The sequence below is a fragment of the Triticum urartu genome, chromosome 3 (genome assembly GCF_003073215.2).
Source record: "Triticum urartu cultivar G1812 chromosome 3, Tu2.1, whole genome shotgun sequence".
Classification (NCBI taxonomy): domain Eukaryota; kingdom Viridiplantae; phylum Streptophyta; class Magnoliopsida; order Poales; family Poaceae; genus Triticum; species Triticum urartu.
Window position 1 is genome coordinate 606,069,343 of NC_053024.1, and position 9,441 is coordinate 606,078,783.

Genomic DNA, 9,441 nt, shown 5'->3' on the forward strand with positions numbered 1-9,441 from the left:
TAGTTTACATAGGGAGTACATCCATTGAGGAAGCTGAAATAATCAGGAACGATAAAAAGAATCCATCGACGTTGAAGTTCTTCGCCTCTGGCTCTACTTTCGTCATCTCAACATTTATCTAGTGAAAAAAACTACATAAAATAATACTTAAGCAAGCTAAACCAACTTCAAAGGCTTCAAAAGTTCCACAGTTCAATAGGTGGGGACCTACGATCATTGAACACACACTAAGGTGTTGGCGGCCGTTCGAGTATGCTGACTTATCTCTACATTTCGTAATTTATGGATGTGTTTGATTAGAGGGATATGCTAGAGTGGCTATGGTATCCCCATCCAGCTGGATATGGATAGCCATTTTTTCTGTTTGGTTGGGTGAGTGAGGTTAGCCCAAATTTTGTTTGGTTTGAAGGATGAATCATGGTTGGGGATAGCTATTGGAGTGTTTGGTTAGAGGGATGAGTAATGGATATGGGTTGTGGTTGGGGAGAGCCATCTGCAGGGCTACGAAGGCCGAGCGACACTCACCTGTTTTTCGCCGCCGCCATGACCTCTGCTGACAGAGAGAAGCAGGGCCGGCAAGATAAGGGAGGTGCGCACTCACGTTGTCGCCGGGCTTCGATCTCCTGCCGTCGATGCATACTCACCGTCGTCGTCGAGCTTCGATTTGCCGCTACCGCTGCCACGGGAGAGAAGAGAGATGGAAAGAGGAAAAGAGGTAGGGTTGTCTTCTCACAGGGCATGCTGGGGATGCCCATATCCGCTAGATTTTCGAGGACGCATAGAGCCTGATTTTGGACGAATATTCCGAGCATCTGGCCATCCCTGTCCATACTCGCCCATGAACCAAACGACTGCTATCCACATACAAATGGATATCCTTGACCCATAGAGCGATAACACATCATCCAAACACATCCTATGATCTATAATCCGGACGAGGCGTTTTTGCTCCCGGGATCAGATGAGTCCGGGAGTGAACATTAAATTCACCAAAAATAGTAAAGAAAAAATAGGTGAAAGATACTCGAGTTCTTGATGTTCGTGCAAAAATTCAGCGTGTTTCAACATCTCACGATCTCTCTGAAAAAAGACAAATTTGGGGTATGTGAAAAACTTTACTGTTTTGCACAGTTCGGACCTGATTTTGTTATTTTTACTGAGAGCTACTCAGATGTCTGTATGAGCTGAAACTTGGCACAGTTTTCACACACTCAAGCATCTTTCACCATAATTTTTTCTAAATTTTCTAGTATTTTGTTTGAATTTATTATTCATAGGGTGTAAATGAGCTCGGGAGTCGAACTGGATATTCGTTGTAATCCATACTTTTCTTATCTCCACGAGAGACTTCTTGCTGTCCAAACCATGTTCTCTACATAAACTACCATGGGGCTTGTAGGATCGAAAGTAGGTCTAGAGGGGGGGGGTGATTAGACTACTTGACCAAATAAAAATCTATCATTTTCCTAATTTTAAGTGTTGGTAGATCTTAGCAATTAGAATAAGTCAAGCAATCAACCTACACATGCAATTCTAAGAGTGTAACAGCGGAAAGTAAAAGATTGCATATGAAGGTAAAGGGAAGGGTTTGGAGAAGTTAAACGCAATGTAGACACGGGGATTTTTGGCGTGGTTCTGATAGGTGGTGCTATCGTACATCCACGTTGATGGAGGCTTCAGCCCACAAAGGGTAACGGTTGCGCGAGTCCACGAAGGGCTCCACCCATGAAGGGTCCATGAAGAAGCAACCTTGTCTATCCCACCATGGCCATCGCCCATGAAGGACCTGCCTCTATCGGGTAGATCTTCATGAAGTAGGCGATCTCCTTGCCCTTATAAATTTCTTGGTTCAACTCCACAATCTTGTCAGAGGCTCCCAAGCGACATCTAACCAATCTAGAAGACACCACTCTCCAAAAGGTAATAGACGGTGTGATGATGATGAACTCCTTGCTCTTGTGCTTCAAATGATAGTCTCCCTGTCGGTGTCAAAACCGGCGGATTTCAGGTAGGGGTCCCGAACTGTGCGTCTAAGGCGGATGGTAACAGGAGGCAGGGGACATGATGTTTACCCAAGTTCGGGCCCTCTTGATGGAGGTAATACCCTACGTCCTGCTTGATTGTTCTTGATGATATGAGTATTACAAGAGTTGATCTACCACGAGATCGTAGAGGCTAAACCCTAGAAACTAGCCTATGGTATGATTGTATGTTGTCCTATGGACTAAACCCTCCGGTTTATATAGACACCGGAGGGGGCTAGGGTTACACAGAGTCGGTTACAAGGGAGGAGATCTACATATCCGTATTTCCTAGCTTGCCTTCCACGCCAAGGAGAGTCCATCCGAACACGGGACGAAGTCTTCAATCTTGTATCTTCATAGTCCAACAGTCCGGTCAAAGGATATAGTCCGGCTGTACGGTGACCCCCTAACCCAGGACTCCCTCAGTAGCCCCTGAACCAGGCTTCAATGACGATGAGTCCAACGCGCAGTATTGTCTTCGGCATTGCAAGGCGGGTTCCTCCTCCGAATACTCCATAGAAGATTTTGAACACCAGAATACTGTCCAGCTCTGCAAAACAAGTTCCACATACTACCGCAGAGAGAATAATATTTCCACAAATCTAATCTGCTGACGCGTTCTGACAGCACGGCGTCATGTCATGGCTCGGTCATTATTCGAACCATTTTTCTCAACCAGCACCGCATATAACATGAGGCGGTTTTCTTGACACGTCTTGTCAAAGCAGAGATCGTGCCCCCCTTATTACGGGATTCTCATCAATACGGACGTGGGTAACCCATCCGCGCCATTACTTACGACGCTTGAGGAATAAGAGGTTTTACCAAGCGAGGGGGAGGCACATCGCCTCTTCCGCCCTTATAGAGGGACAAGAATTCACCCTCTTCACCCATACCTTCTTCCCAACTCATTCCATTCTGCTCAGGCTCCAACGCGCGAGCGTTCACCCCCTCTACCCACAAGAGGTCTTCCAAAGATGTCTGGATCCGGAGCAGGAGGCAAATGGATGGCCTCTACCGTCCGAGAGAAGGATATCAAAAAGCTTCGGGAGGCCGGGTATCTGGCCAAGAAAATCAGCCACCATCTCCCGATGGCGGGACAGATCGTCCCCACTCCGGAACCCCACGAGAGGGTTGTATTCCTCCCTCACTTCGTCCGCGGGCTGGGATTTCCCCTCCACCCATTCGTTCGCGGTATCATGTACTATTATGGGATCGATCTTCACGATCTGTCCCCTAATTCCTTCCTCAACATCTCGACATTCATTGTCGTGTGCGAGGCTTTTCTCCGCATTTCGCCACACTTCGGTTTATGGCTGAAGGTCTTTAATGTGAATCCCAAGGTGGTGGGCGGCGAGCATGCCGAGTGCGGGGGCGCTATGGTGAGCAAGATGCCCAATGTCATAGGGCCAACAGGAACCTTTAATGATTCTGTCAAGGAGTGGCAACAATAGTGGTTTTACATCACTGAGCCGAGTGGCAAGGAGCGGGCCGCTTCTCCCGAGTTTCGATCTGGCGCCCCTCTGCGGCTTACGTCTTGGGTCAAGAAAGGACTGGATTGGTCCTCGTCCGACGAATTGTCGGTGCTCCAGACGCACGTTAAAGATATGTGAGATAAGAACATTGAACTCGTCGACGTAGTCCAGGTGATGTTAGTCTGCTGGATACTGCCTTGTTAACACCGGACTCGCAATCTATGGGAGTTTGATCCGGCCAGGCACCAAACCTTGCGAAGGCTCTTCGGCTCGTCGCACGAGGACATTTGGAAGGTGCTTTTTAAGTCCAGCAAATCGTGGCCGGACTCCGTCGAAGACTGCAGGTACCAACTGTCTCGCCCTGCAAGTTCGGTGAGTCTATCAAACTTTTCCATCCGCATGACCCAATGGACGCGCTTGACGCGTGTTTATTCAACTTTCCCAGAGCTGGACGAAGAAGGCGGAGCGGATCCATTGTCCGGCCCCGCTGCCCGAAGACCCGGCCATCTCACTTCTGACAAAGATGTTGGTCCCGGCACCTTACAAGGTGCCGAAGAAGACGGCCGAAAAGGAGACTAAAAAGACCCGGGGCGGCCTTCGTCATCGCGGCACTTCGGGCACAATACCCGAAGGCTCTGATGCCCATTCCGTCTTCGAAGAGGACGAAAAGGAGGAGGGAGATGAATCCTCTACGGAGGAAGGAAGGAAGAGGACGGCCTCCGCATACTTAGAGGCCGAACTACCCAAAAGAGGAAAGATTCCTCGTCAAGAGGAGTCTCCTACCGCCGCCGATAGCGGCCCGGCATGGGATCCCAGGGCCCAGCCCCTGGTGAACTCATGAGTATATAAAATCCGAATACGTTTAAGCGTCCGGACTCATCCTGGATTAGTATTTTAACTTAAGCCGTATATTTCTTGTAGTCCGGCGAGGTCTCGTACCGAACAATCCTCATCGAAGGACCTGCTGAGCTCAAACGCTGTGGAGAGCGGGACGCCCCCGAAGGACCCTTTCTCCAAACAGGTGCCAAACACCGAGGCCTCGTCCCAAAAGGACCCCGGCCAAGGAGAAAAGGAAAAAACCGTGAAGGCGGCGCCTAGAGGTCGAACCGCAGGGGCCGAAGACGTGGGGAAAAAGATTCCGCCGGCAACCTCTGTCCATCCAGAAGTGTCGGATGCTTTGTTGGTGGCGCTACGAGATGCCTCCATCGTTTATGAACACCATGCCCTGATGGGCGCGGTGATTGAGAAAATTCAGTCGACCGAGAGTGGACTGAACGAAGCATGTATCAGTCTTATAAAAGGCTTTGAGGTATGTTATATGAGTTATCGAGGAGTGTCATAGTATAGATGGTAGCCCCTGATACACTATTCGGTGAAAGAAAAAACCGGACAGGGGATCGAATTCATGATCTCAGGAAGACTCACTAAATGACATTGATTTCTCTCATGTTTCAAGCAGATACCTGTAGCGGCTGCTGCCTCTCACACTGCGGAGATCGCCGGACTGAATCAAAGTCTGGAGCGGGCCAGAGAAGAAATTGGCCGATTGCAAATGCAGTTGAGGGATAAACAAGGTATGCATCAGTATTATGTGCGTTTATTGCGAGATAAATGTTCAGTATGAAATAAGCTGCATAATTTGTGCTGGGAGTTATGACCGAAGTCGAGGCCCTCAAAAGGGCCGTTGCCGAGGCCGAGAAAAAGGCGGCCATGGAGCGGGCTCTTCGTGAGAAACACGAAGCCAAAGTTATTAGAGCTGAGCAGGGGCTGCAAGAGGCCGTAAGTAAATGTGAGGCCTTGGAGCAGAGTTTAGCGGAGAAGGAGTCCGAACTCACCAAGGCGCGCCAAGCCATGAGCGACGCCCAGGGGGAAACCCAAAGCGCGCTGTAGGGGAACCAAGAAGCAAGGAAGATCGCGGCAGGTAAGCTTTTCCCATGTAAAGAAAATATTTGAAGGAAAAACTATGTTTCTGATTGTGAGTCTGGACTTCTCAGGTGTATTTGCCGAGCTGCCGCACAGTATATCAGATGCCGCTCACTTCTACCGAGCCGAAGGAAGGAACACCACCGATAAGCTTTTTTGGTCTCAGTATTTGGCGCCGAATTATCCGGTGCCTTTTGCCGATCAACTGAAACAGCTGATCGAACTGCATAAGGCGGCGGAACTAGCCATGAAAGATGTGGTTATCCGGCTATGGCCTGCCGAACCGATTCCAAGCAGCTACTTCGGGCTCGTAAGGCGACTTATAAGCGCTTGCCCTCGACAGACGTCATCAAGAGGTCGGTCTGTATAGAAGGAGCGCGAATGGCCTTCGCCCTTGCAAAGGTGCACTGGGGGAAGATGGATGCCAAAAAGCTGGTGACCGAAGGACCGCCGGAGGGGAAGGAGCACCGCAAGCCCGAATCATATTATAAGAGTGTCCTGAAAGGATCCTACCTGGCGGCGGAGCTATGTACCAAGGACATTATATTTCCCTAAATGCGGATCATATTGTCCGTTGTAATGTTTAAACAAGGTCGTTGATATGTCGACTGTTATATAAAAGTTTACCCTCCTGTGCGGCCGTTTGTATATTAAGGCTGAGAGTTAGCCAGTCGTTGGCTTCTGCCCCCACATAAGGAGTACGGGGGTGTTCGGGATAAACCTGAGCACTCTTTATCCCAGTTTTGGGTCCTCCAAGGGAGGTGCTCAGCACAACGAACCAGACAATCGGACTATAGGGCTTTATCACTCTCACTTAGCCAGAGGAGCTTTAGTATGGTCGGCGCAGCCCCTTGTGTTTGGAAGACCGTACTAGGGGCTCTATAAGTGCCTGATCGAAGAAAAAAAAAGATCCATCGCACGCTGCATTGGTTATGGCATTGTGCGGGGGAAACCCTTAAAGATTTTGTGACCACTCGAACAGCTGACCACCTCTTGCCGTATCATGATAGTCAGTTTTCGGCTTTCTCTAATGAGGTGCTCGTCCGGAAGAATCGGGACACAATCGCAGTAGTTCTCCCAGTGCTACCTTAGCCGATATAGCGGAACGTAAGGTACCAAAACATAGGAGTCGGGCAAACCCAACTATTGACCCAAGACATGATTCGGAGCTGATGCATATAATGCTATAAGTTCGGGGTGCCAAACTTCCGTGAAGGTGTTCAGACTTTTATTGCTGTGTTACGGGGAAGACGAAGCCCCTGGCATATTTAGGGCGTACTGCTGTGTTCGAATGCCATTTGACGAAATGATTTCGATAAGAAATAACCAGCATGTATACACCATATGAATCCACATGTTGTATAAATAATACGTCTATGCGTATGGTACAAGTAATGTGATAAAAAGGAGTTGTGATAGCGGAACCTGCTGTGACCAGGGGGAAGAGGTTGAGTACGGGTCCGTATTGTAGCCGGGCGGTCGCTGTGGGGAATGTCTAAGGATCCCAGGCGCCTTCGAGCTGCCTCTGTGGAGTCCGTCCTGGTCGGTGCAAAGGTGAACCTGCGAAGGAAATATAAGAAATTTTTGCGTGCCGGAGGGCGGTTTGAGCCGCTAAGTTCGGCCTGTCGTGGCCTTTGCCGGAGTGTTTAATTGAACCCTGGACGGGCCGGAGTATCCTTCCGCAAAGTGGTTCAGAGCCCCTTGACGGTGTCCGGGAGCCTAGGTGTCGACTCGAGGTTCGGCTGCCAGGTGCTGCCCGGTGTTCCTGCTGCTAAGGCAGTGATGTATTTGTTGGCGTCGAAAGAAAATTCGGCCTTGCCATGAACCGTGATGACACTGCGTGGACCGGGCATTTTGAGCTTATGGTAGGCATAATGTGGCGCCGCGTTGAATCGAGCAAACGCGGTTCGCCCGAGCAGTGCTTGATAGTCACTGCGGAAAGGGGCGATCTCAAAGATTAACTCTTCGGTACGGTAATTTTTTGGTGATCCGAAGATTACCTCGAGGGGAATGGAGCCTGTACAGCTAACCTCCATACCTGGTATGATACCTCTGAAAGTGGCCTTAGTGGGCTTGATCGCTGACTGATCGATGCCCATCTTGCGCACTGTATCCTGGTAAAGCAGATTTAAACTGCTACCTCCGTCCATAATGACTCGAGTCAGGTGGAACCCGTTTACTATTGGGTCGAGGATTAGTGCGGCTGGATTGCCCCGGTTGGCATTGACCGGACGATCCGTGCGGTTGAAGGTGACCGGCCCTAGCTTATGTTGTGGGACGGCGGGTTCCGTTGAGCCGCCATCCTTAAGGATGTATATCTGGTCAAAGTGGGCAGTTTGGGTGGTATTTACCACATTCACTGATTGAGTATGGGGGGGGGGGAGTTTCTTTTGCCCTCCTGTGTTCGAAAATCTGGGCTCTTCGTCGCTATCGTCGCTTTGAGACCCCTCTTCGTGTTTGGCGCCTGCCCTGCCGGCTTGTTTGAAGACCCAACATTCTCTGTTGGTATGGGTGGCTGGCGTTTCTGGGGTGCCATGAATTTGGCATTGGCGAGCGAGTATGCGGTCCAGACTGGATGGACTCGGATTTGTATTTTTGGGCGACCCTTTCCGCTGACCGGGCTTTGGGACCTTGAACCCGACATTAAGTGCCGTATTATTGGTTTTATCACCATATTTGCGGCGCTTGTGTTTGTTGCATCATAGTTTGCCGTTGGCATCTTTGTTATCCGGGGTGCCCGGATTCCTGGATGTGTTGTTGCTGCGAGGCAGCCAGCTATCCTCGCCCGCGCAAAAGCGGGCCATGAGTGTCGTGAGGGCTGCCATAGACTTCGGCGTCTCTTGGCCGAGGTGCCGGGCAAGCCACTCGTCGCGGATGTTATGCCTGAATGACGCTAAGGCCTCTGCATCCGGACAGTCGACAATTTGGTTTTCTTAGTCAGGAATCGTGTCCAGAATTGTCTGGCCGATTCCCCTGGCTGCTGAGTTATATGGCTCAAGTCATCAGCATCTGGTGGTCGCACATAAGTGCCCAGGAAGTTGTCAAGGAATGCGTCTTCTAGATCCTCCCAACTGCTGACGAAGTCTGCTGGCAAGCTATTCAGCCAATGCCGAGCTGGTCCTTTGAGTTTTAGTGGGAGCTACTTGATGGCATGTAGATCATCACCGCGAGCCATGTGGATGTGAAGGAGGAAATCCTCAATCCATACAGCGGGATCTGTTGTACCATCATATGATTCGATATTTACGGGTTTGAAACCCTCCGGGAATTCGTGATCCATAACTTCATCAGTGAAGCATAGGGGGTGTGCGGCGCCTCTGTGCCGGGCTATATCCCGAGCAGTTCATATGAGTCTTGTCTTCTGTATTTGGCCTGGCCGGATTTGCTTTTGGTGTATCCGGCGCGACGATAATCGTCCTGTGTTGGCGCGCGTGCCCGTGACCCGTATATTGACCTTGCAAGTTTTGTCTTACTGTCCAATACGTCTCGCAGGTCCCGTGTGTTGCCCCGGGCCTTGGTATTTTTGATTGAGTGGCGGCGGGGTGCAGGCTAAACTTCAGGCTGAAACGCCTCTCTGGCTCGGCCACGCAGTGGCCGGTCAGCCGTATCGTACACTGGTGAATGAGGTTTCAATGCTTCCTCCTCGAGGTGAGGTAGCAACCTACATTTTGGGTAACTCTTGGAGGGACGCTCGAGTTCATTTTCCTCGGCTGCAAGGACTTCGGTTCATCTGTCTGCTAGCAAGTCTTGATCAGCTTGAAGCCGTTGTTGCTTTTTCTTCAGGCTATTTGATGTGGCCATAGGCCGGCGCTTGAAGCGCTCCTGTTCGGCGGGGTCCTCAGGCACGATAAATTCTTCGTCGTCGAGGCTCGCCTCGTCTTTGGAGAGAGGCATGTAATTGTCCTCCTCCGGTTCTCCATCTGATGCCTGCTCTGGAGGGCTGGCTTGTTCATCCTTCGGCTCTACATCGTGTTGGAGGGGATTGTGGTTGTCTTCGGCACTATCTGGAGTGTTATTAT